Source organism: Phyllobates terribilis, unplaced genomic scaffold (assembly GCF_046119375.1).
Source record: "Phyllobates terribilis strain yellow unplaced genomic scaffold, ASM4611937v1 Scaffold_7__3_contigs__length_470593459, whole genome shotgun sequence".
Classification (NCBI taxonomy): Eukaryota; Metazoa; Chordata; class Amphibia; order Anura; family Dendrobatidae; genus Phyllobates; species Phyllobates terribilis.
The window spans coordinates 337927042-337951286 of NW_027362767.1; positions in this window are offsets into that span (position 1 = coordinate 337927042).

Genomic DNA, 24245 nt, shown 5'->3' on the forward strand with positions numbered 1-24245 from the left:
CACAAAATTATATGCCCTATTATCTTTAAATTCATTAAAGTCTCTAAGGAACTGATTATGCTTCCTTTCCTTTATTATGGTCTGGAACCGCTCTACCGATGACTGGAGTAGTGCTTCCCTTTTACCAAAATCAGGATCTCCTTTCAATTTCAAAGTTCTCTCTATAAGTCCATTCAAGTGGGCTTTTGTACGCTCAAAGTTCTTTCTCTCCTCTTGGAGTAGGATGTGCATAAATCTCAATGAGGAAGCTATAGAATCCTTTTTGCCAGGCCTCAAGTACGTGGGTATTCGCGAGGCGTGGTGATGGAGAAATATTAATTCTCAGTCCATTCGGTACTATTTCATTCTTGATATAGTTCTCCAGGGCTTTAATTTCCCACCATGATTTCAAATTCTCCTTATATCCAGTATATAGATCCTTGAAGAGGGTTTTAATGGATACCCGACTGTTGTCCCCCACCGGTATTGGCTGTGTGGAAAATGCCTGATTAGCAACCTCCATCCATGATTCAGTGTTTATAGGACCCGAAAGAAAACCTGCCATGGCATAAACATTTACATAAGATCACAAAGTCTTGATTCCATATATAAAGGGAATATCTTTTACCAACTAACACAAAAAGCCCTTTTATCTATTTATTATGAAAGATAATCTTTAATAGTCATATTTGACAAATATAACATACAAAAAGTGCCCGTAAAGTGCCCATAAAAAGTGACCTAGTGCAGACAGAAATATACATTCATCATGATTAATTTTTCCAATTTTCACACCTTCTTACTGAAGACGATAATCTTTCACTACTTGATATATAATATATAGGTGTGAACTTGAACAAAAAACAGCCTATACATCATAGGTCACTAATCTTAAAAACAGCAGGAGAAGGTTATTGTAGGTGGGACTTATGGATACATATCTATTATTTCCCAAACTGCATCAATATACCACATACATGTCAAGGGCTCAACCCTATATATGAATCCTTAATCAGATGCTTTACACATATTACAGTATGATATTCACAAGGTTAACAGTGCTAATCCCCCTCACAGTTTGAGTTTATATGATAAGCTGATACTCCATTCCAAAATACTTTTTCAAGACAATAACATGATCAAAAACAGGACTTATCTGAAATATGTATTTAGGTTGCCCCCATCATTCCTCCAAACTCCTCGACGCGTTTCCCCATTGTTTAGTGGTTCATCAGGAGAAGATCATCCTCCAGAGAGCTACATTGTGCCACTCTATCCCCTTCCTTATATGTGTTCACCACGTGAAATCTGATTGAATCCACTTCCACAATCCAGAGACAGAGCCTCATTCACAATCATTATACTCCTCTGTCTCCTCTCTCTACTACACATGCTCTAATGGTGATTCAGACACTAGAGGTTCCCAATCACTAGTATCTGAATCACCATTAGAGCATGTGTAGTAGAGAGAGGAGACAGAGGAGTATAATGATTGTGAATGAGGCTCTGTCTCTGGATTGTGGAAGAGGATTCAATCAGATTTCACGTGGTGAACACATATAAGGAAGGGGATAGAGTGGCACAATGTAGCTCTCTGGAGGATGATCTTCTCCTGATGAACCACTAAACAACGGGGAAACGCGTCGAGGAGTTTGGAGGAATGATGGGGGCAACCTAAATACATATTTCAGATAAGTCCTATTTTTGATCATGTTATTGTCTTGAAAAAGTATTTTGGAATGGAGTATCAGCTTATCATATAAACTCAAACTGTGAGGGGGATTAGCACTGTTAACTTTGTGAATATCATACTGTAATATGTGTAAAGCATCTGATTAAGGACTCCATATATAGGGTTGAGCCCTTGACATGTATGTGGTATATTGATGCAGTTTGGGAAATAATAGATATGTATCCATAAGTCCCACCTACAATAACCTTCTCCTGCTGTTTTTAAGTGTAGTGACCTATGATGTGTAGGCTGTTTTTTGTTCAAGTTCACACCTATATATTATATATCAAGTTGTGAAAGATTATCGTCTTCAGTAAGAAGGTATGAAAATAGGAAAAATTAATCATGATGAATGTATATTTCTGCCTGCACTAGGTCACTTTTTATGGGCACTTTACGGGCACTTTTGTATGTTATATTTGTCAAATATGACTATTAAAGATTATCTTTCATAATAAATAGATAAAAGGGCTTTTTGTTTTAGTTGGTAAAAGATATTCCCTTTATATATGGAATCAAGACTTTGTGATCTTATGTAAATGTTTATGCCATGGCAGGTTTTCTTTCGGGTCCTATAAACACTGAATCATGGATGGAGGATGCTAATCAGGCATTTTCCACAGAGCCAATACCGGTGGGGGACTACAGTCGGGTATCCATTAAAACCCTCTTCAAGGATCTATATACTGGATATAAGGAGAATTTTAAATCATGGAGGGAAATTAAAGCCCTGTAGAACTATATCAAGAATGAAATAGTACCGAATGGACTGAGAATTAATATTTCTCCATCACCACGCCTCGCGAATACCCACGTACTTGAGGCCTGGCAACATGAATCTATAGCTTCCTCATTGAGGTTTATGCACATCCTTCTCCAGAAGGAGAGAAAGGACTTTGAGCGTATGAAAGCCCACTTGAATGGACTTATAGAGAGAACTTTGAAATTGAAAGGAGATCCTGATTTTGGTTAAAGGGAAGCACTACTCCAGTCATCGGTAGAGCGGTTCCAGACCATAATAAAGGAAAGGAAGCATAATCAGTTCCTTAGAGACTTTAATGAATTTAAAGATAATAGGGCATATAATTTTGTGTACATTTCACCAATAAATAATACTGATATATCATCATCTGAAGCAGAAAGTTCAGATCAAGAAGGTTTGGGCCTCAGGAATAGGTGGAGGTTTAGAGGTGGAGAGAGAGGTAGATCCTCAAAAAATAAATGGCGAGGACGAGGGGGAGGAAATATGCGACAGGGTCAATACAGAGATATGGGGAGACAGATGAGTGTGACACCATTGGCAACATTAAGGCAGGCTATTCCAACATTGGATGTCACAGCAAATCCAGATTCGGTACCATCATCCTCTTCCTCATCGGGGTCTTTTTTGGAACAAAGAGCCCCGGGAGGTTATCAATTGAGAAACCGGACCAACTGAATAGGGGCCAGATTATTAATCTGACCATTTATAATCTGTCTAATGAGGAAATTAATGTTTTACAGAAGGGCCTCACCTTTGTCCCCACAACCCCCTTTAATCCCTTCACATGGGTAAAAGACATGCAACTCTTTGGACGTAAATTAAAATGGCACAAACATTTTGTAAAGGAAAAAAGAGAACAGTGTTATAGATTGGGGATCTCAGAGAATGAATTAGGGGCAGTAGAAACACTGGCAGGTTTGTTGGAAGAAAATGAGCAAACACCGGGCCTAGGGCCATTTGCTGAGCTCAAAAACAAGAGCACCAGAACACCCCCAAAAGGGGAACTGGATAGTGTGGATATTTTCTTGAAACTTATAGAGGAGGAATTATCCAACTTGAAAAATCCCTATCCCATGAATTATAAAGCAAACCTAACAGAATTTGAACTAGAAGCCCTTAATAATTTGGAAATGAATAAACATCTGATTATAAAACCATCAGATAAGGGGGGGAATTTGGTCATTCTTGACAACCCCCTTTATCTGGCTATGTGTGAATCAATTTTGAAAGATACTGAAACATATGAGATATTGAAATTTGACCCAACTACGCAATATTTGGAAACACTGAAATCCCTTCTGATAGTTAATCTTGAAAAAAGGATGATTTCTAAGAATGAATTTGAATTTTTACTGCCGAATTACCCTGTAGTATCCACCTTCTATGCCCTATCCAAGGTACATAAGGGTCTGACCCCCTTAAAGGGGCGACCAATAGTATCAGGAGTGGGGTCTATAGGACAAAACTTAGGGATTTATGTCGATAAAATCCTGAATCCCTTCGTAACCTCTCTCCTCTCACATATAAAGGACACCTCCGACCTTCTGAAAAAACTTGAGGGTATTAACATTGATGATGGCACTCTCTTGGCGTCTATAGATGTTGAATCGCTTTACAGCAACATCCCCCATTGGGCTGGAATAAAAGGTGTACAACACTTCTTAAGTACAAGATCCACCCAGATGAAACCACACAACGAGTTTGTTCTGGATCTTTTGTCTTTCATCCTTAGTCACAACTATTTTGGGTTCAATGGGAGGACCTACCACCAGCTCAGGGGGACAGCGATGGGGAATCCTTGTGCCCCTTCGTATGCAAACCTCTTCCTGGGCTGGTGGGAGGAGACTATTGTACTGCAGGAGGACAACTGGTGGTTTCCACATATAGTGATGTGGACACGTTTTATTGACGACGTTTTGATCTTTTGGTCTGGGTCTATGAAAGAATTTGGTGACTTTATGAATTGTCTAAATGTGAATGAAATAGGGATGAAATTCACATCAGAAATTAGAAGACACGAGATTACTTTTCTGGATATAGTCATCAGTAAAAATAAGGAAGGATCCATCACAACTCGGACCCACAGGAAACCCACTGCGGCCAATAGCCTCCTCAAATGGGAAAGCTATCACCCACCCCCCCTAAGAAGGGTCATCCCCAAAGGGCAATTTTTGCGCATTAGATGCAATTGCTCAGACGACAGAGACTTCCTGATGCAATTGCAGGAGTTAAAATCCCGCTTTATGGAAAGGGGTTACCCAGAAAGGGTACTGGATAGTGCCTTTACATTTGCAAAAAACCAGAATAGACACACTTTACTAAACCCTAGGGGTGGGGAGGATGAGAGGGGACCGATGAGAGTCATAATCACTTTTGACACTAGATCCAATGAGGTGTATAATATCCTTAAAAGACATTGGGGGATCCTAATGGCTGATCCAGACCTTAAGGGATGTGTGCCCCCATATCCAAAGATTACATATAGGAAGGGACCATCGATTAGAGACAGATTGGTCCACTCCTTGTATAAACAACCAGCACATCAGGGAACATGGCTAGATCGAAAAGTCTGTGGGACCTATAGATGTGGAAGTTGCAATTTTTGCCCATGGGTTGTACCCAGTAAACAATTCGTGGGATCCATGAGTAAAAAGATTTTTTATATGAGAGATTTTGCCAGCTGTAAATCGGAGGGGGTGATATATATGGCTACTTGCTCATGCCCCTGCAGCTACATTGGTAAAACAAAGAGAGAACTGCGAAGACGTATTGGGGAACACCTGGGGGACATAAAACACAAGAGAGATACCCCCATAGGGCGCCATATAAGAGAGTGCCATCAAAATGACCCCAAATCTCTATCTTTCTGTGTAATAGAAGTAATAAGAAAGAACCCACGAGGGGGAAATTGGGATAGGCAACTCCTACAGAAGGAGTGCCAATGAATATACAGATTGAACACCCTCACTCCGGTGGGACTCAATGAACAGCAGAATTTCTGCTGTTTTATTTGATTCTAAAACCCATGGTTTATCAACCTGCTTAATGGCCTGATTATTAAATTATATTTATCTAATATCAAAAATTAAATTATCTAATATATATATGACAGATATGATATTTCCCCTAGGAAAAATAACTGAGGGTATAACCTAATTCCCGGTAAGGGGTATAGGATAACCTATGTATTGAAGGACAACTTGCCACGTAGATTATTCATTAGGGGAAGCATTTTCATTGTTAAAAGACCCTATAGACAACCACAATGTATATGGATCACATAAGCAAAATGAAACATAACATGCTTTATATGTGAAGCTTCAGGAGCGATTTGACACACACATCCTTAATGCCTGGACTCTGAAAGAGCTGCATTACCTGTCATGTATGGGTTAAATCATGGCAGCATGAACAACGCAGCGGCAGAAACACTTCCTGACAGGGAGATGACGTCAGCATCAGATTAGATGGGAGGTGAGGACTTCAGGGCTCCGGAGGGAAGGGAGGTCATGCGCAGTAGGAACAGAGACCTCTAGTGTCTGAATCGCGACTAACACATGCACAGTGGAGATAGATTAAGGATACAAATTGGCTACAAACGGGACTTTCAGGCATGCGCAGTAGACATTGGGAACCTCTAGTGTCTGAATCACCATTAGAGCATGTGTAGTAGAGAGAGGAGACAGAGGAGTATAATGATTGTGAATGAGGCTCTGTCTCTGGATTGTGGAAGTGGATTCAATCAGATTTCACGTGGTGAACACATATAAGGAAGGGGATAGAGTGGCACAATGTAGCTCTCTGCAGGATGATCTTCTCCTGATGAACCACTAAACAATGGGGAAACGCGTCGAGGAGTTTGGAGGAATGATGGGGGCAACCTAAATACAAAAAGTGCCCGTAAAGTGCCCATAAAAAGTGACCTAGTGCAGGCAGAAATATACATTCATCATGATTAATTTTTCCTATTTTCACACCTTCTTACTGAAGACGATAATCTTTCACAACTTGATATATAATATATAGGTGTGAACTTGAACAAAAAACAGCCTACACATCATAGGTCACTAATCTTAAAAACAGCAGGAGAAGGTTATTGTAGGTGGGACTTATGGATACATATCTATTATTTCCCAAACTGCATCAATATACCACATACATGTCAAGGGCTCAACCCTATATATGGAGTCCTTAATCAGATGCTTTACACATATTACAGTATGATATTCACAAGGTTAACAGTGCTAATCCCCCCCACAGTTTGAGTTTATATGATAAGCTGATACTCCATTCCAAAATACTTTTTCAAGACAATAACATGATCAAAAATAGGACTTATCTGAAATATGTATTTAGGTTGCCCCCATCATTCCTCCAAACTCCTCGACGCGTTTCCCCGTTGTTTAGTGGTTCATCAGGAGAAGATCATCCTCCAGAGAGCTACATTGTGCCACTCTATCACCTTCCTTATATGTGTTCACCATGTGAAATCTGATTGAATCCACTTCCACAATCCAGAGACAGAGCCTCATTCACAATCATTATACTCCTCTGTCTCCTCTCTCTACTACACATGCTCTAATGGTGATTCAGACACTAGTGATTGGGAACCTCTAGTGTCTGAATCACCATTAGAGCATGTGTTTTTTGTTCAAGTTCACACCTATATATTATATATCAAGTAGTGAAAGATTATCGTCTTCAGTAAAAAGGTGTGAAAATAGGAAAAATTAATCACGATGAATGTATATTTCTGCCTGCACTAGATCACTTTTTATGGGCACTTTACGGGCACTTTTTGTATGTTATATTTGTCAAATAAGACTATTAAAGATTATCTTTCATAATAAATAGATAAAAGGGCTTTTTGTGTTAGTTGGTAAAAGATATTCCCTTTATATATGGAATCAAGACTTTGTGATCTTATTGGGGTTCAGTAACGTCAGCTGATCCCCTGATGTGTGTTCTGCAAATTCTCCTGCTCTGTCCACTTCCACACTACTACAGATTTTAAACTTACTCCAATTAGGCCTCTGGCTCCTCTGTTTTCAGTATTCTCCCTGAGCTTCAACACTGCCAGTTGCTGCTCCAAAATGCCGTCTGCACAGTCAGTGCTTGGTCCAGTGTTCTTGGGGTTCAGTAACGTCAGCTGATCCCCTGCTGTGTGTCTGGCAAATTCTCCTGCTCTGTCCACATCCACTCTACTACTAATTTAAAACTTGCTCCAATTACACCTCTGGCTCCTCTGTTTTCAGTATTTTCCCTGGGTTCCAGCACCGCCAGCTGTTTCCTAGAAGTGTCTTTGGCACGGGTACTCCCTCCTGCCCAGCCTGGTTCCAGCACGCCAGCTGTTTCCAGGTAGTGTCAACGTCACTTTGCCTCCATTACGTTGTCTTGTTGTGTTGCGGTCGACTCTATGGTGCCTTCAATTTAGGTGACTCCTATGTGGGCTGCGAGATCTCGCAATGAAGGCTGGTTCCATAGTGCCAATAGGACAAGCACCCCCTGTAGGACTGTGGGTTTCGGTAACTCCGGCCGGCTCGCGGCCTTGCAACTTTTTTTTTTTAATGTGTACCTTCTGCTACCCATCTGAGTTCCAGTACCTTCAGCTGGTTGTCGGCATTTCCTTTGGCTTAGCTGCCTCCTTCTCGGTATCCGAGTACCACCAATGTCTGCTGGTCCTTGGTATTGCTTTATGGCACAGGTACCTCCTGCTTAGTAGCCGAATTCCAGTACCGTCAGCTGGTCCTTGGTAGTTCCATTGGCTCTTGCACCTTCAGCTACACATCCAGGTTCCAGTACCGTCAGCTGGTTCTCAGCAGTGTCTTTGGCACGGGTACTCCCTCCTGCCCTGCCTGGTTCCAGCACGCCATCTGTTTCCAGGTAGTGTCAACGTCACTTTGCCTCCAATACGTTGTCCTGTCGTGTTGCGGTCGGGTTAGCCGACTCTATGGTGCCTGCAGTTTAGGTGACTCCTATGTGGGCTGTGGGATATCGCAATGAAGGCTGGTTCCATAGTGCCAATAGGACAAGCACCCCTTGTAGGACCGTGGGTTTCGGTATCTCCGGCCGGCTCGCGGCCTTGCAACTTTTTTTCATGGTTACCTTCTGCTACCCATCCGAGTTCCAGTACCGTCAGCTGGTTCTCGGCAGTGCCTTTGGCTTAGGTGCCTCCTTCTCGGTATCCGAGTTCCACCAACATCTGCTGGTCCTTGGTAGTGCTTTATGGCACAGGTACCTCCTGCTTAGTAACCGGGTTCCAGTACCGTCAGCTGGTCCTCGGTAGTTCCATTGGCTCTTGTACCTTCTGCTACCCATCCGGGTTCCAATACTGTCAGCTGGTTCTCGGCAGTGTCTTTGGCACGGGTACTCCCTCCTGCCCAGCCTGGTTCCAGCACGCCATCTGTTTCCAGGTAGTGTCAACGTCACTTTGCCTCCAATACGTTGTCCTGTCGTGTTGCGGTCGGGTTAGCCGACTCCTATGTGGGCTGTGGGATCTCGCAATGAAGGCTGGTTCCATAGTGCCAATAGGACAAGCACCCCCTGTAGGACTGTGGGTTTCAGTAACTCCGGCCGGCTCGCGGCCTTGCAACTTTTTTTTTCATGGGTACCTTCTGCTACCCGTCCGAGTTCCAGTACCGTCAGCTGGTTGTCGGCAGTGCCTTTGGCTTAGGTGCCTCCTTCTCGGTATCCGAGTTCCACCAACGTCTGCTGGTCCTTTGTATTGCTTTATGGCACAGGTACCTCCTGCTTAGTAACCGGGTTTCAGTACCATCAGCTGGTCCTCGGTAGTTCCATTGGCTCTTGTACCTTCAGCTACCCATCCGGGTTCCAGTACCGTCAGCTGGTTCTCGGCAGTTCCTCAGCCTTCTTGTACCTTCTGCTACATTTCCAAGTGCAAGCTTTTTGAAATGGTTTTTGGTAATCACTCTTGATCTCCCTGATGATGACCCTGAAGACGACGACCCTGATAACCACCCCGAAGAAGACAAGGACCCCGAAGACGACGACCCTGTAGATGACGACCCTGAAGACTATCCCGAAGAAGACAACGACCCCGAAGACGACGACCCTGAAGACGACCGCGAAGAAGGCGAAGACCCGGAAGACGACGACCCTGAAGACCACCCCGAAGAAGACAACGACCCTGAAGACGACGACCATGAAGACGACGACCCTGAAGACCACCCCGAAGAAGACGAGGACCCAGAAGAAGATGACCCTGAAGACGACGACCCTGAAGACCACCCCAAAGAAGACCAAGAAGATGACCCTGAAGAAGATGACCAAGAGGACATAGAACAAGAAGACAACCACCAAGATGCTGAAGAAGAAGAGACATAAGACCAAGAAGCAGAAGAACAAGAAGCTGCAGAACAAAAAGCAGAACATTAAGCATAAGACAAAAAATCAGAGCAAAAGATATTATGTAAATTATAAGCAGAAGAAGACTAAGCAGTGTATGAGAGTGAGACCGTTCCTCCTCGTGGTGCCCCTGGAAAAGACCTGCTGCTGCAAGCCAAACTGAACGCGGTCAAATCCTGTTGTATATCTTTTGTGACAGGCAGAACGGAAGGTGTAATCTTCAAACTTTTATAGATAACAACTACAGCAATGCCTGTCACAAATAAGAATATGATGAAGAAGATGAAGAAAATGAAGAAGTACAATATGAAGAAGAATAATAGTTGAATAAGAAGAATATGAAGAATGTAAAAAGAAAGACTAATAGGAAGAAGGTGAAGAAGAAGATGAATAAGGTGAAGAAGAAGTTGATGAAAAAGATGCTGCTGCTGAGGATGATGAAGGAGAAAGTGTGGGAGAAGTAAAAAAGAAGGTGAAGAGCATGGAAGTAGTGAAACATAAATATCTGACCAAATATAAAAAAGCTTAACATAGTCAATATCTTTGTAACTCCGAACGTCTTAAAAAAAATATTAATTCCTGCTATTCCATTTGATTAGGCTAAACCTCTATGCCTTTAATGTCTCCTCCACCTCCCCCAATACATTCTACATTATTCTTAGTTGTTTTCCTTCATGTAGAATCAACCTACAAGGAAAGAAAGGGTTTATTTTCATTCCGATATTTGTGTCCCATTGACTTGCATTGGTTTCCGGTATCGGAATCGGCGATATCCGATATTTTTTGGGTATCGGTCCGATCTAATCCGATCCGATATTTCCCGATATCGGTAGGTATCGCTCAACACTAATCCTGGTACAAAATTGTTCCTCAGTTCTGTCATAAATATACACTCAGCCATCATAGTTGCTCAGATAGTTGCATTTTTTTCATTAATTTCCTTCTTACAACACTTCAACGTAAAGAAAACTGTTCACTTGCTACCTAATATATCCACCCATTGACAGTTGTCTTTGTGACGAGATAATCATTGTAATACACTTTACCTGTCAGCAATTTCAATGCTATGGCTGATCCATGGTGCAAGAATGTTTGTGAACCTTTCAGAATTTTCATTATTTCTGCATAAAATTAACCTAAAACAAATCAGATTTTCATACATGTTGTAAAGAAAACTAAATAAAACAAATAAGTAAAAAATATTAACATTTGTAATTTTTTTATTGCGGAAAATGATCCAATATCACACGTATGTTAGTGGTAAAAATCTGTGAACCTTTAGAATTAGCAGATAATTTGAAGGTGAAATTAAAGTCTGATATTTTCAGTCCATGGACAAACATTGGTATTTGACTGTGGAAATACCACTTTCAATGGTTTGTGGTGGAAATGACCAAATAGAATTTAGGCCAAAAGAATTTGTGTCATATATTATGTAAAATTTAGACCATGGGGACTTCCTGGCTAATATTTTGCTGGATTTTAGAAGGTCTGAAGGGATCTCCTGACCTTCCTCATACTTATCCCATTGCTGTAATTTTCAATCTTCTTTTCTATCTTTCTTCTAGGCACTATTGTAACATACCTGGCGGCGTCCTTGCATAGTGGTCCATCTCCCACTGTGCAAGAGCGCGCACTTGATCTCCAATCCAGAATGTCTCTCTGGCTTCCCTCCATGCTGTCTGTTTGCTTCTGTTTCTGCTGCTTAAGGGCGGCGCCCGATCACTTCCTGCTTTTTGTACCTGCTGCAGGCACACCCCTTGTGCGTCCTCAGCCTATTGCTGTCTGTCACCTGGTATTTAAACCAGCTGCTCCAATTAACCCATGCCTGAGCATTGTGTTTCATTCAGTGTGCTCTTTCACTCTGAATGTGCCAGGTCCCCTTCTGTGTTTGCTTGCCTGCCCTTCCTGGAGGCTGTATTTCCAGGCCTGTGTGAACACGCTCCTTGCCTGTTCGTTCCACCTTCTAGGGGCTGGATACCTAGACCCGCTCCGGTATCTTGTCTGTCCTGTCTGAACACGCTCCTAGCCTGTTCGTTCCGCCTTCTAGGGGCTGCATACCTAGACCCGCTCCTGTATATTGCTACTGTGTCTGTTCTTGTCTGTATACCCTTCTAGCCTGTTTCCTGTGTTTCTCTATGTCCGTACCTTTCCTTTTTCTGCAGAGTCTGAACTCGTACCTAACTCCTGCTCGTTGTCACTGTACTTCCGTTTGTGAGTTTGTGGTCCACTCGCTACTTCACTGCAAGTACCCTGTGGGTATCTGGTTCTGCCTTTCCTTTCCTGTCTGTTCCGTGTGTACAGAGCCCTGTCCCCCCTGCTCTGCCTTGCTCACCGCTCCGGTGGTTCTAGCCTGCTCTGCCTTGCTCACCGCTCCGGCGGTTCTAGCCTGCTCTGCCTTGCTCACCGCTCTGGCGGTTCTAGCCTGCTCTGCCTTTGCTCACCGCTCCGGCGGTTCTAGCCTGCTCTGCCTTTGCTCACTGCTCTGGCAGTCTCGCTCCGCTCTGACCCTTTGCTCACTGCTCCGGCTGTCTCGCTCCGCTCTGACCCTTTGCTCACTGCTCCAGCAGTCTCGCTCCGTTCTGACCCTTTGCTCACTGCTCCGGCAGTCTTGCTCCGCTCTGACCCTTTGCTCACTGCTCCGGCAGTCTGCTCAGCTCTGACCCTTTGCTCACTGCTCCGGCAGTCTCGCTCCGCTCTGACCCTTTGCTCACTGCTCCGGCAGTCTTGCTCCACTCTGACCCTTTGCTCACTGTTCCGGCAGTCTCGCTCCGCTCTGACCCTTTTCTCACTGCTCCGGCAGTCTTGCTCCGCTCTGACCCTTTGCTCACTGCTCCGGCAGTCTCGCTCCGCTCTGACCCTTTGCTCACTGCTCCGGCAGTCTCGCTCCGCTCTGACCCTTTGCTCACTGCTCCGGCAGTCTCGCTCAGCTCTGAACCTTTGCTCACTGCTCTGGCAGTCTCGCTCCGCTCTGACCCTTTGCTCACCGCTCCGGCAGTCTCGCTCTGCTCTGACTACTCTTGCTCACTGCTCCAGGCAGCCTCGTCCTGCTCTACTCTTGCTCACTGCTCCAGTCGGCCTCGTCCTGCTCTACTCTTGCTCACCACTCCAGTCGGCCTCGTCCTGCTCTACTCTTGCTCACCGCTCCAGGTGGCCTCGTCCTGCTCTACTCTTGCTAACCGCTCCAGGCGGCCTCGTCCTGCTCTACTCTTGCTCACCGCTCCAGGCGGCATCGTCCTGCTCTACTCTCGCTCACCGCTCCAGGCGGCCTTGTCCTGCTTTACTCTCGCTCACTGCTCTAGACGGTCTCGTCTTGCCCTGCTCACACCACTCTGGGCGGCCTTACTCTGCTGTGCTTGTCCGCCACATCTGTAGTTCTGTTCCTGAGTCCCAGTGTGTACTGGGTCCTATCCCGACTGTATTCCTACCTGCTAGTGCCTCCCTGTCTGCACTCTAGCCGTGCTTGCCTGTACCCCCCTGCCTGCATACATACCAGTCGTGCCTGCCTATACCCACCAGTCTGTGTGCCAGCCTAACCTGTCTGTTCCTGTATTCCCCTGTGTGGGTCAACAACCGTGTCCGGGGTTTGTCCTGGAGTAGCACCTGGTCCCTCTGCTCGGTTCCTCCTTGGTGCACTGGCGTCGTATGTCGTCGTGTGACCCTGGTCGGATCGGGTGAATACCTAGTTACGCCCCTCCAGGCATTCACTCTCTGGCATGGTCCAGTGGAATCACACGCACATGCCGCTCAGCCCGGGCGTGTGCATTACAGCATGCTCAGGACATGGTTCCCGTTGAGCCCCACGGCCTTCGCTCTCTGAGATGTTTTCCAGCGAATACGTGCATTAAAAATAAATAAAAAAATATAAATATATATATTTTTTTCTTTAGCTGAGTTCCAGGCGAATTACGCACCCGTCCAGATGGATCTTTCTGCACTCGTTCCTGCGGATCCGCCACGGTACTATGGGGATCCAAGACAGAGTCGTGCATTTGTGGAGCAATGCATGCTACACTTCAAGTTCTACCCTCTTTGTTTTCCCACCGATCGGGCTAAGGGGGGATTCATGATGTCTTACCTAGCGGGTGATGCCTTGAAATGGATCACCCCCCTATGGGACGCACAGGATCCTATCGTCCTGGACATAATGGCCTTCCTGGTGGCCTTTCTAATGGTCTTCGATGATCCTAACCCTGAGGCTCCTGCTGAAGCTTCACTTCCCAATATCCCGGAGCAGCCCCGATGGGAATGTGTGTTGGTAGCGCACTAGTCCTCCTGCCCGAAGAGACTACTGCCCATCCAGAATCCACACCGGAGGACCCCCTGTTGCCTCCTGAAACCCCCGGGATACCACTTGATGACAATTGGAGAGAGACTTCCCTATACTCTGCACCTGATACCTCGCCCGCTTCGTCCAGTGAGTCCGACCTAGTGTTCTCTGAAGCAGAGGTTACCCCCGAGTCTCTACACCCCTCCAATCAGGCGGAGGATCTCCAGTTGTCTCCTGAACCCTTCGGGGTGCTACCTGGTAGCGAATGGACAGAGACTTTCCTATACTCGGTACCTGATACCTCGGCTGCTTCATCCAGTGAGTCCGACCTAGTGTACTCCGAAGCTGAGGTTAATCCCGAGTCTCCACACCCCTCCGACCAGGTGGAGGACCTCCAGTTGTCTCCAGAACCCTTCGGGGTGCTACTTGATAGCGAATGGACAGAGACTCTCCTATACTCGGTACCTGATGCCTCGCCTGCATCATCTAGTGAGTCTGAACTAGTGTACTCTGAAGCGGAGGTTACCCCCGAGTCTCTGCCCCCCTCCAACCCGGCGGAGGACTTCCAGTTGTCTTCTGTACCCTTTGGGATGCCACCTGAAAATATGTGGAGAGAGACTTCCTTGTGTGCGGTTACTGGTACTCCAACTGTTTCGTCTGTTGCTGAGGATGGCTGGATAGGAGGTAGCATCCTAGCTAACCAGATGAGACGAGTTTTTCCTGTGGACAGTGGAAGTGATCTCCTTGAAGTGAAGAATTGGCCCTCGAATTCCCTGCGGAAGATTCTGGCAGGCCTGAAGAAGAGGGGGCGTAAGAGGGGGGGTACTATAACATACCTGGCGGCGTCCTTGCATAGTGGTCCATCTCCCACTGTGCAAGAGCGCGCACTTGATCTCCAATCCAGAATGTCTCTCTGGCTTCCCTCCATGCTGTCTGTTTGCTTCTGTTTCTGCTGCTTAAGGGCGGCGCCCGATCACTTCCTGCTTTTTGTACCTGCTGCAGGCACACCCCTTGTGCGTCCTCAGCCTATTGCTGTCTGTCATCTGGTATTTAAACCAGCTGCTCCAATTAACCCATGCCTGAGCATTGTGTTTCATTCAGTGTGCTCTTTCACTCTGAATGTGCCAGGTCCCCTTCTGTGTTTGCTTGCCTGCCCTTCCTGGAGGCTGTATTTCCAGGCCTGTGTGAACACGCTCCTTGCCTGTTCGTTCCGCCTTCTAGGGGCCAAATACCTAGACCCGCTCCGGTATCTTGTCTGTCCTGTCTCAACACGCTCCTTGCCTGTTCGTTCCGCCTTCTAGGGGCTGCATACCTAGACCCGCTCCTGTATCTTGCTACTGTGTCTGTTCTTGTCTGTATACTCTTCTTGCCTGTTTCCTGTGTTTCTCTATGTCCGTACCTTTCCTTTTTCTGCAGAGTCTGAACTCGTACCTAACTCCTGCTCGTTGTCACTGTACTTCCGTTTGTGAGTTTGCGGTCCACTCGCTACTTCACTGCAAGTTCCCTGTGGGTATCTGGTTCTGCCTTTCCCTTCCTGTCTGTTCCGTGTGTACAGAGCCCTGTCCCCCCTGCTCTGCCTTTGCTCACCGCTCCGGTGGTTCTAGCTTGCTCTGCCTTGCTCACCGCTCCGGCGGTTCTAGCCTGCTCTGCCTTGCTCACCACTCCGGCGGTTCTAGCCTGCTCTGCGTTGCTCACCGCTCCGGCGGTTCTAGCCTGCTCTGCCTTGCTCACCGCTCCGGCGGTTCTAGCCTGCTCTGCCTTTGCTCACCGCTCTGGCGGTTCTAGCCTGCTCTGCCTTTGCTCACCGCTCCGGTGGTTCTAGCCTGCTCTGTCTTTGCTCACCACTCCGGCGGTTCTAGCCTGCTCTGCCTTTGCTCACCGCTCCGGCGGTTCTAGCCTGCTCTGCCTTTGCTCACCGCTCCGGCGGTTCTATCCTGCTCTGCATTTGCTCACTGCTCCGGCAGTCTCGCTCCGCTCTGACCCTTTGCTCACGGCTCCGGCAGTCTTGCTCCGCTCTGACTCTTTGCTCACTGCTCCGGCAGTCTTGCTCCGCTCTGACCCTTTGCTCACTGCTCCGGCAGTCTCGCTCCGCTCTGACCCTTTGCTCACTGCTACGGCAGTCTCACTCCACTCTGACCCTTTGCTCACTGCTCCAGCAGTCTCGCTCCGCTCTGACCCTTTGCTCACTGCTCCGGCAGTCTCGCTCCGCTCTGACCCTTTGCTCACCGCTCCGGCAGTCTCGCTCCGCTCTGACCCTTTGCTCGCCGCTCCGGCAGTCTCGCTCTGCTCTGACTACTCTTGCTCACTGCTCCAGGCGGCCTCGTCCTGCTCTACTCTTGCTCACCGCTCCAGGCAGCCTCGTCCTGCTCTACTCTTGCTCACCGCTCCAGGCGGCCTCGTCCTGCTCTTCTCTCGCTCACCGCTCCAGGCGGCCTCGTCCTGCTCTACTCTCGCTCACCGCTCTAGGCGGTCTCGTCTTGCCCTGCTCTCGCTCACCACTCTGGGCGGCCTTACTCTGCTGTGTTTGTCCGCCACATCTGTGGTTCTGTTCCTGAGTCCCAGTGTGTACTGGGTCCTATCCCGCCTGTGTTCCTACCTGCTAGTGCCTCCCTGTCTGCACTCTAGCCGTGCTTGCCTGTACCCCCCTGCCTGCATTCCCGCCTGCCTGCATACCAGTCATGCCTGCCTATACCCACCAGTCTGTGTGCCAGCCTAACCTGTCTGTTCCTGTATTCCCCTGTGTGGGTCAACAACCGTGTCCGGGGTCTGTCCTGGAGTAGCACCTTGTCCCTCTGCTCGGTTCCTCCTTGGTGCACTGGCGTCGTATGCCGTCGTGCGACCCTAGTCGGATCGGGTGAATACCTAGTTACGCCCCTCCAGGCATTCACTCTTCGGCACGGTCCAGTGGAATCACACGCACACGCCGCTCAGCCCGGGCGTGTGCATTACAACTATCTTCCTTCCGGCAGAATCTTCCATTCACTAGACCTCACACTTCATGCACATGATGTCATATTAATTGTGCCCTCTATGATGACATTGGGCCTAGTGAACAGAAGACCAGGCCTGAAGGAAAATAGAAATAAAACAGATGGAGGACAAAATAAATGAGATACATAAACACTATAGGGAAACAGAGCACCAGACCATGGGGTAATACCTTTACAAAAAGATAAAATAGATCCTGGTAATGTGCTCACCTTCCAGTGAAAGTTTAATAATGTTTGCTGCTGCCCCGTGTCTGGGGGATGAACTCCATCAGGATGCTTGATTTCTTTTCTGGTTACATTTTTCTCGGTATCGACCCCTTTTACTATCTTTCCTTTTTTCATTTTTAAACAATTTCATTTTCTCACCACTCTACTCACCTCGTTTCCATAAAGCTACACTTTTTCCCCTATATGCTTTTCTCTGTCCTTCTACATTGAATGTGACTACTCCAGAGCTCACGCACCTGTTCCTTCCTTCACAATATACGTCGGATAAAATTCTTTACCACTTTTCCTTACTCTTCACCTCCCCACCCTTTCTCAGCTTTCTTCCTTATCTAGCTGAAATTCACCTAAATATCCTGTTGCTGTACCAGATTATTCCTAGTTTTTTTTCCAGTCTTTCTTCTCCTTCATTTCTACAACAGTGTGCTAGCCCCTCTTCCATCTTTTTTTCTCTTTTCTTCCCTGATTTAACCACTCATTTATCATTTTATATAATTAAATTTTTCTATACTCGCCTTTTTACTTTTTCACTACACCTCTCACCACAGCTATACTTATTATTCATGACCTTTATACTTCCCTTTGACCCTACCTTCCCCTCCCACATTTTAAATCCTCTGTGGGTGTTTCTTCAGCCTTTATTTTTTGGTAGCCATTCCAGGCTATTTAAACCTCTCTTGCTCCTATGTGCACTGTACACTTGGTTCTTACACTTGAGAAAGATGCCAGTCCGGCGTGGAAACTCATTGTGGAATAAAAACTGTGTCTTTAAATTATTGGATCAAAGATCTCTATATTCATTCGTTAGCGCAGACCAAACTGTGAATAGTCTTTACCTTCAAAATAAATGAGATGTAACATAGAAGTGTCAAATGGAGGGGCAGCAGCAGCAAGACAGGTATGTCATGGACTTCTTTGTAGTCAACTATCAATTAACTAGTAAAACATATATAAAAACAAAATGTGTATTTTTTATTGGGAGCTAAAGTACCTACCAAAGAGTATTTAGCTCAGGTGATTAAAAAGGTACTTCTGGTAGAAACATATCTAAAGAGGACTTAAAGGGAGCCTGACACATTGTACATACACTCCGATCTATGGACTGCATAGTATAGAGAAGGAGAAGGTGAGCAGAATGATAGATAGGTTTGTTGGAAAAGATTCATTAGTACTTGTATTTTATTTATTTTCATCCCTGGCTTTTATATTCATGAGTCCTGTTGGGGGTCCTACTCAGTGATTGATAGCTATCTCTGTATTCAGTCATGCAGAGAAGAACTTGCAACCACTGAATGTGAACAGAAGGAAAAAAGGAAATCAGCTCACATTCCAGGGAGGACAATTCAGTGTGAAATCCACTTGTAATCACATAGGAACCCTGGTAGACCTTGTTTAGTCAGGTTGTAGTGCAAGGAGTGTAGGAACACACCAAGCTAGCATCCAGGTCATAAATAGAAGAAGGGTCCATGAGGAATGAGCTCCAACGCCAATGGGAAAATATTAAAACATAACTTTTACTGTGCTATTAAAAACATGGAGTGAAAAAGCAAAAAGATGAAAACGATTATGATAAGTATACGTAAGTTTCTGCATTTCCGGTTAGCAACCCTTATTCATAGCTGCTTATGGATGCTTACTCTTTTTTGTCTTTTTGCTTTGTCTCACCATGTTTTTAAGTATACAGTAAAAGTTATGTTTTAACATTTTCCCTATGGTGCTGGAGCCAAGTCCTCACGGACCCTTCTTCCACTGAATATGACAGCCCACTGGACTCCTGCATAGAAACAATCGGGAATTTCAATGAATAAAATGGAAGGTTTACTTTAAAAAAATGTATTTCAATGGAACAATCTCCTCCTGCTCTTTAACATTCTGCCTGTAGATTAGATAACACTTTCAACAGACATGTTCCCTTTAAAATTGGTATTCAGAAGTTGATATGGTCAGGAATCTATTCTATGACATATAGTCAATAAAATATAACGGCTTGCTATCATAGAAATCAGCCTGCTGGTGAACATATACCAATATATTTAGTTCTCCGAAAATAGCATATTTAGTAGGATGGACAGCATGTACATTATAGATGGAAATATAGTTTATGGCACATAATATGTCATATTAATTATGCAAGAAAAAAACAGTTGGAAATTTTCATATTTTATAAACCACTATAAAAAGATGATCTTAAATGCAAATATATGCATTACAAATAAGACATAAAAATATGTTTTCTGCAGAGTTTTATGTTTTCTTAATAAGTCTTCCTAGTGCACCAGCTGAGATTTTAATAGATAATGCTAAATACAATTACTTTTTTTTTATTGCAGTACGTTGGACAGATGTCAGATATGGCATCAATAAAAAGTGAAATTGGTTTTACAGTCCTCATTAAGTACCCAGTCAATACTATAATGAAAATGTGATTAGAGTCCCACAATAAGCAGAGCTGTGCAGTTGTCCATTCGTGTTTTGCTAGCATTTGTGCAAATTGGTTATGGCATTTGCAAGTTGACAACCAGTTTAAAAAGATCAAAGCAGATAAATTAAAAAATAATTAATAATGTTAACTATACAACATGCAAATATCAGTCAGAACGGAATCCTGAGTGCTTTTGGCAAGATTTCAATGTACAAAGCCATATTAAATCAAATAGACCATATTATTTGTAATTTACTGGCTTTTTCTCCAGTGATGCCCTATCTATGTTTTAATATTATAATAGCTTTAAAAAATATATATTTTTATTGTTTTTTGCTTTTTCAAGATAATATTCTGAATAACCGATTGCTAAAAGTAATTGTATCATGAAGGACCATGTCTACTCAGACAAACAAAATCAATTTAAATACATCAACACAACTGATATAACAAGTGGTTTCGCCAAATTCAACATAAAGGTTTCGTATGCTAGTCAATGAGTGGAACACAGGAATGAGATATGCTGAATTCATTAAGATGTACCTGCCATTAAAAGACATCTCGCGAACAAAGTACAATTTAATTAATGGATCTTAAACAAAAATAAGTTCCACAGTTGGATGTGTTAAAAAATGTTCCTGTGCTGAGATAATCTTATAAATGTGCCCCTGCTGTGTACTGTGTAACGGCTGTGTCTGACCATACAGGAACATGGTCTGATCATACCACAGCTCCTGGGCAGGGAGGAAGCAAAAGAGTATATACACAGGAAAGCATAAAATAGTAGCTGATTCGTTCTGGGAAGTAAAACATGTTTTTAAACAGGCAGTGAAATATTTTACTTCACAGAAATCAGCAGCTGCGATATAATGCTGTCCTGTCTGTATACTCAATTTTGCTTCCTCCTTTGGACAGCAGCTGTAGTAAGAACCAACCATGCATGGTTAGACAGCCATTACACAGTACACAGAAAGGGCACATTTATAAATTTTTCTCACCACAGGAAAATTTTTTTAACATGTCCAATTGTGAAATTTTTCATTATTTTAAGTTCGATTGATTAAAATGTACTCTGTTCATGGGAAAACCCCTTTAATGAATTCACAGCATCTTTTCCTCACTTGAAGTAATATTTCTGGTGTAAGAAACACCACCAATATTGATGAATTTGATCTGTGGGTGTAGCCATGCCTTATCCTGTCCCGGATCCTCCCCAGCTGCTGCTGTTTTGGCAAAGCTGCTTGAAACTGGCATAGAACACCACATTTCATAAAATGTTTGCGCAACTATATATTGCACAAAGATTTTGCAACTTTTCAAAGTAAATTTTCAGGCTAAAATGCTTTGATGAATAAGGGACAAATTGACACTTAACTACTTCAGTCTCAGAATTAATCACCACTTCATAACAAGTGACTTTAGTACTTAGTAGATTTTTCTTCGGCTGTTATGACCTGCTGCAAAACATAATTCCTAGCCAGATACAAGCTTCCTGATAAATCTTAGCCAATTCCTGCAGTGTAATGGCCTCCAGTTATTATTCTTGGTTTAATATACTGCAACTACCTTCTTCAAATTCCACCTAAGATTTTCTATGCGGTTCAAGTGAGGTGACTCTAACATGCACTGCAAAATCATCAGGTATAATTTTGAAACCAAGTGTTTGTTGATTTTAAAATATGCTTAAGATCATAGTCTTGTTGGAATGTCCAAGGAGGCCCAAGCTTCAGCTTCCTTACAGAAGCATGATGTTTTTCGCTTCAGATTTCCTGATGGTTGATTTAATCTTTATTGAATTCCACAGACTGCACATTTATAGTTCCAGAACATCCATAGCCACCACCATGCTTCACTGAACACACGGGGTGCTAATTTCATATTACATTTCATTCTTTCTCCTGCCAACTTATCGCTGATAAATAGACTTGAAAAGTTCCAGTTCTGTTCCACTGCGCCAATGAAAAATCCACAGCTTGAAATTGCTGTGCAGGAAAACTTCATAACTAACGGTTGCTGTGCAGCCTCCAGCTACAATTTTAGAGCTATCAAATGCAGTTCAGGAAAACCACACAACTTGAATTGTGGAGTAGAAAAAATGCACGTCTGTGAAAAACAGCTCAAAAACAAACAATTGCCATGTAGGTAAACTGAATAGTCAGTAGTTGCAATGCAATGGGAAAAAAAAAACAAAAAGAAAAAACCTCCACAACCAGCAACTACTCTGCAGAAAATTGGAGAAGCTAGCAGTTGTTGCACAAATAAATAACACAGGAAGTATAAACCTCAGATTCTTCAATGATCTCTGGGAAAGCATGTATATTTTGGCCTTTCTGCACTGGAGTTATTTTTTTATTCACATTAAAAATCAAATTATAGCCTTGCAGATATGAAGAAGTGTCAAGTATCTACAAAGCACAGCTCTTCTTTACAGGATCTCTGGCACCTCACACCTTCAAGTAAGATAGTGTCTACAAAACTAAGAAATATTGTGCAGATAGGCAACAATGTCAAGCACCTGCAATTTTGAGTTCTTTTCTTCAGTGTCTATTTAGCTCCTCACACTTTTACTAAATGAGTTTGTCTACTATAATAAGACCTGATGTGCAAATAAGAAGCACCTGCAACTTTCAGCTCTTCTTTCATGCATCTCTGTGTTCTTTCTCCTGTAATAAAGGCGGTGTTCCCTATCATGCTTTTGTAACACATGGGATACCTACTATATTTATGCCTCAATGACTGGCTAATTGAAGCCTTTTCTGAAGACATTTTGATGCGCCATTTTCAGACAATTGTCCAGGTACTCCAACATCATTGTATAATGATTGGGAAAGTTTGACATTGTTAGGTTTAAGAAATAATTCTTTCTTAGGCTTTGTCATAGATTACCGGGAGACATTCTCTCCATTAGGCCTCGCTGATATGAGTGTATAACACAGCCCAGTGCTATGCGATGTTTTATCCGATAGCACTCGGTCCAATGTTATATTGTGGGACAGTGCAGATCTGCTATTTTTTTCTCGTGCCTTTCAGTGGTTCCAGAATATGGATCAAGTGCATCCATACAAGATTATGGTTGCATATGAAACATCGGACTGCACTCAGGAGACATCCGCATCCTCGGACAATGGAGAAGATGGAGAGTATTAAGTTCTCCATCTTCTCTACACCTGTCATACGATTATCGCATGCGAGAGAATCAGATCACACTAAGATAACACTCTGCTCAAACTCTAATTAGAGTTTGAGCTGAATGTCGTTAGCCTAATCGGCCCAATTTTCACGCATGAGAGAATCATCGCTCGTGTGATCCCAGTTTTACTCATGTACTATGGTAAAGGACCTTGACCGAAATTGGTCTGTGGCCATTTGTTAGCCACTACAGATGCAGTTCCTTTCACCTTATTACACTTGTGACTCCTACAAAAAGAGATCCTGAACTGATAATCTTGTAATCTGGAAGAGTTAAATAAAAGCTGTAATTTTCAAAACCCTTAACCCTAAATGTTCTCTTAGTAGATGGGGTGCAAAATTACGCCTATTTTTGTGTTACTGTTTGGACTGATGGAAAACAGATTAACAATAGAAATATACACTTATTTTCTGCTTGACAACCCATTTAAAGATTTATGCGTTGCAATCAAGCCAGTGTTCACCAAATAAAGAAGTGGCCACAAATTTTCAAACTTTCTTTCTTTCAAATTTTTAGGAGATACAGCATAATTGACTGTTACATTAATTCCAATAGATGCCAGTAAACAAAGAGGCCAATACCACTTTTGCGCTTGGGTACCTCCTCTATGCAGCAGTTTTCCCTTGCACATACTATTCATTTATGACATTTATCCTGTGTTTATGCCTTAAATGTCCAAACTACGGAGACCTCTCTAAAAAACAACCAAATAGATAGAAAATTATCATTTTGATTACAGAATTTTTAAAGGGGATATCTGGGACTTAAAAAAAATAAATGTGTCCAAGCACTAACAAGCAGGTAGTTGCAACCTACATGCCTGTTGTGGCTGGCGCCGTTCTCTGCTGTCACGTCAACAGAGCGGCAGTTTGTCTTCTTGTCTCCTTGTTGACAGGACGGAACTACTGGTGTCATGCTGATTGACAGCTGGCTCTCCGCTGCCTAATTGAGGGAAGCCAGCTTGCAATCAGCATGATGACAGTAGTCTTGCCCTGTCAACAGGAAGAGAAACTGCTGCTCTGTTGACAGGGAGCAGCTGAATCTCTGGCAGGAGCGGTCAATGACCGTCACTGTATACAACAGATAGGTAGTTGCCTCTGTTAGCAACTACATGCCTTTATTTTAAGTACCGGATATCCCTTTAACTATGTCAGATAATATTTATTTGCTTTATTGAGAACTAATTGTACATTTTGGAATGAAGTCAGATATTCGAAATCGTGCAAATATTAAAATATATTTGCTACATCTGAAATGTAAAATGATTTTTTTGTAGTGTACTTTATTAGTTAACACAGATTTTCTAATT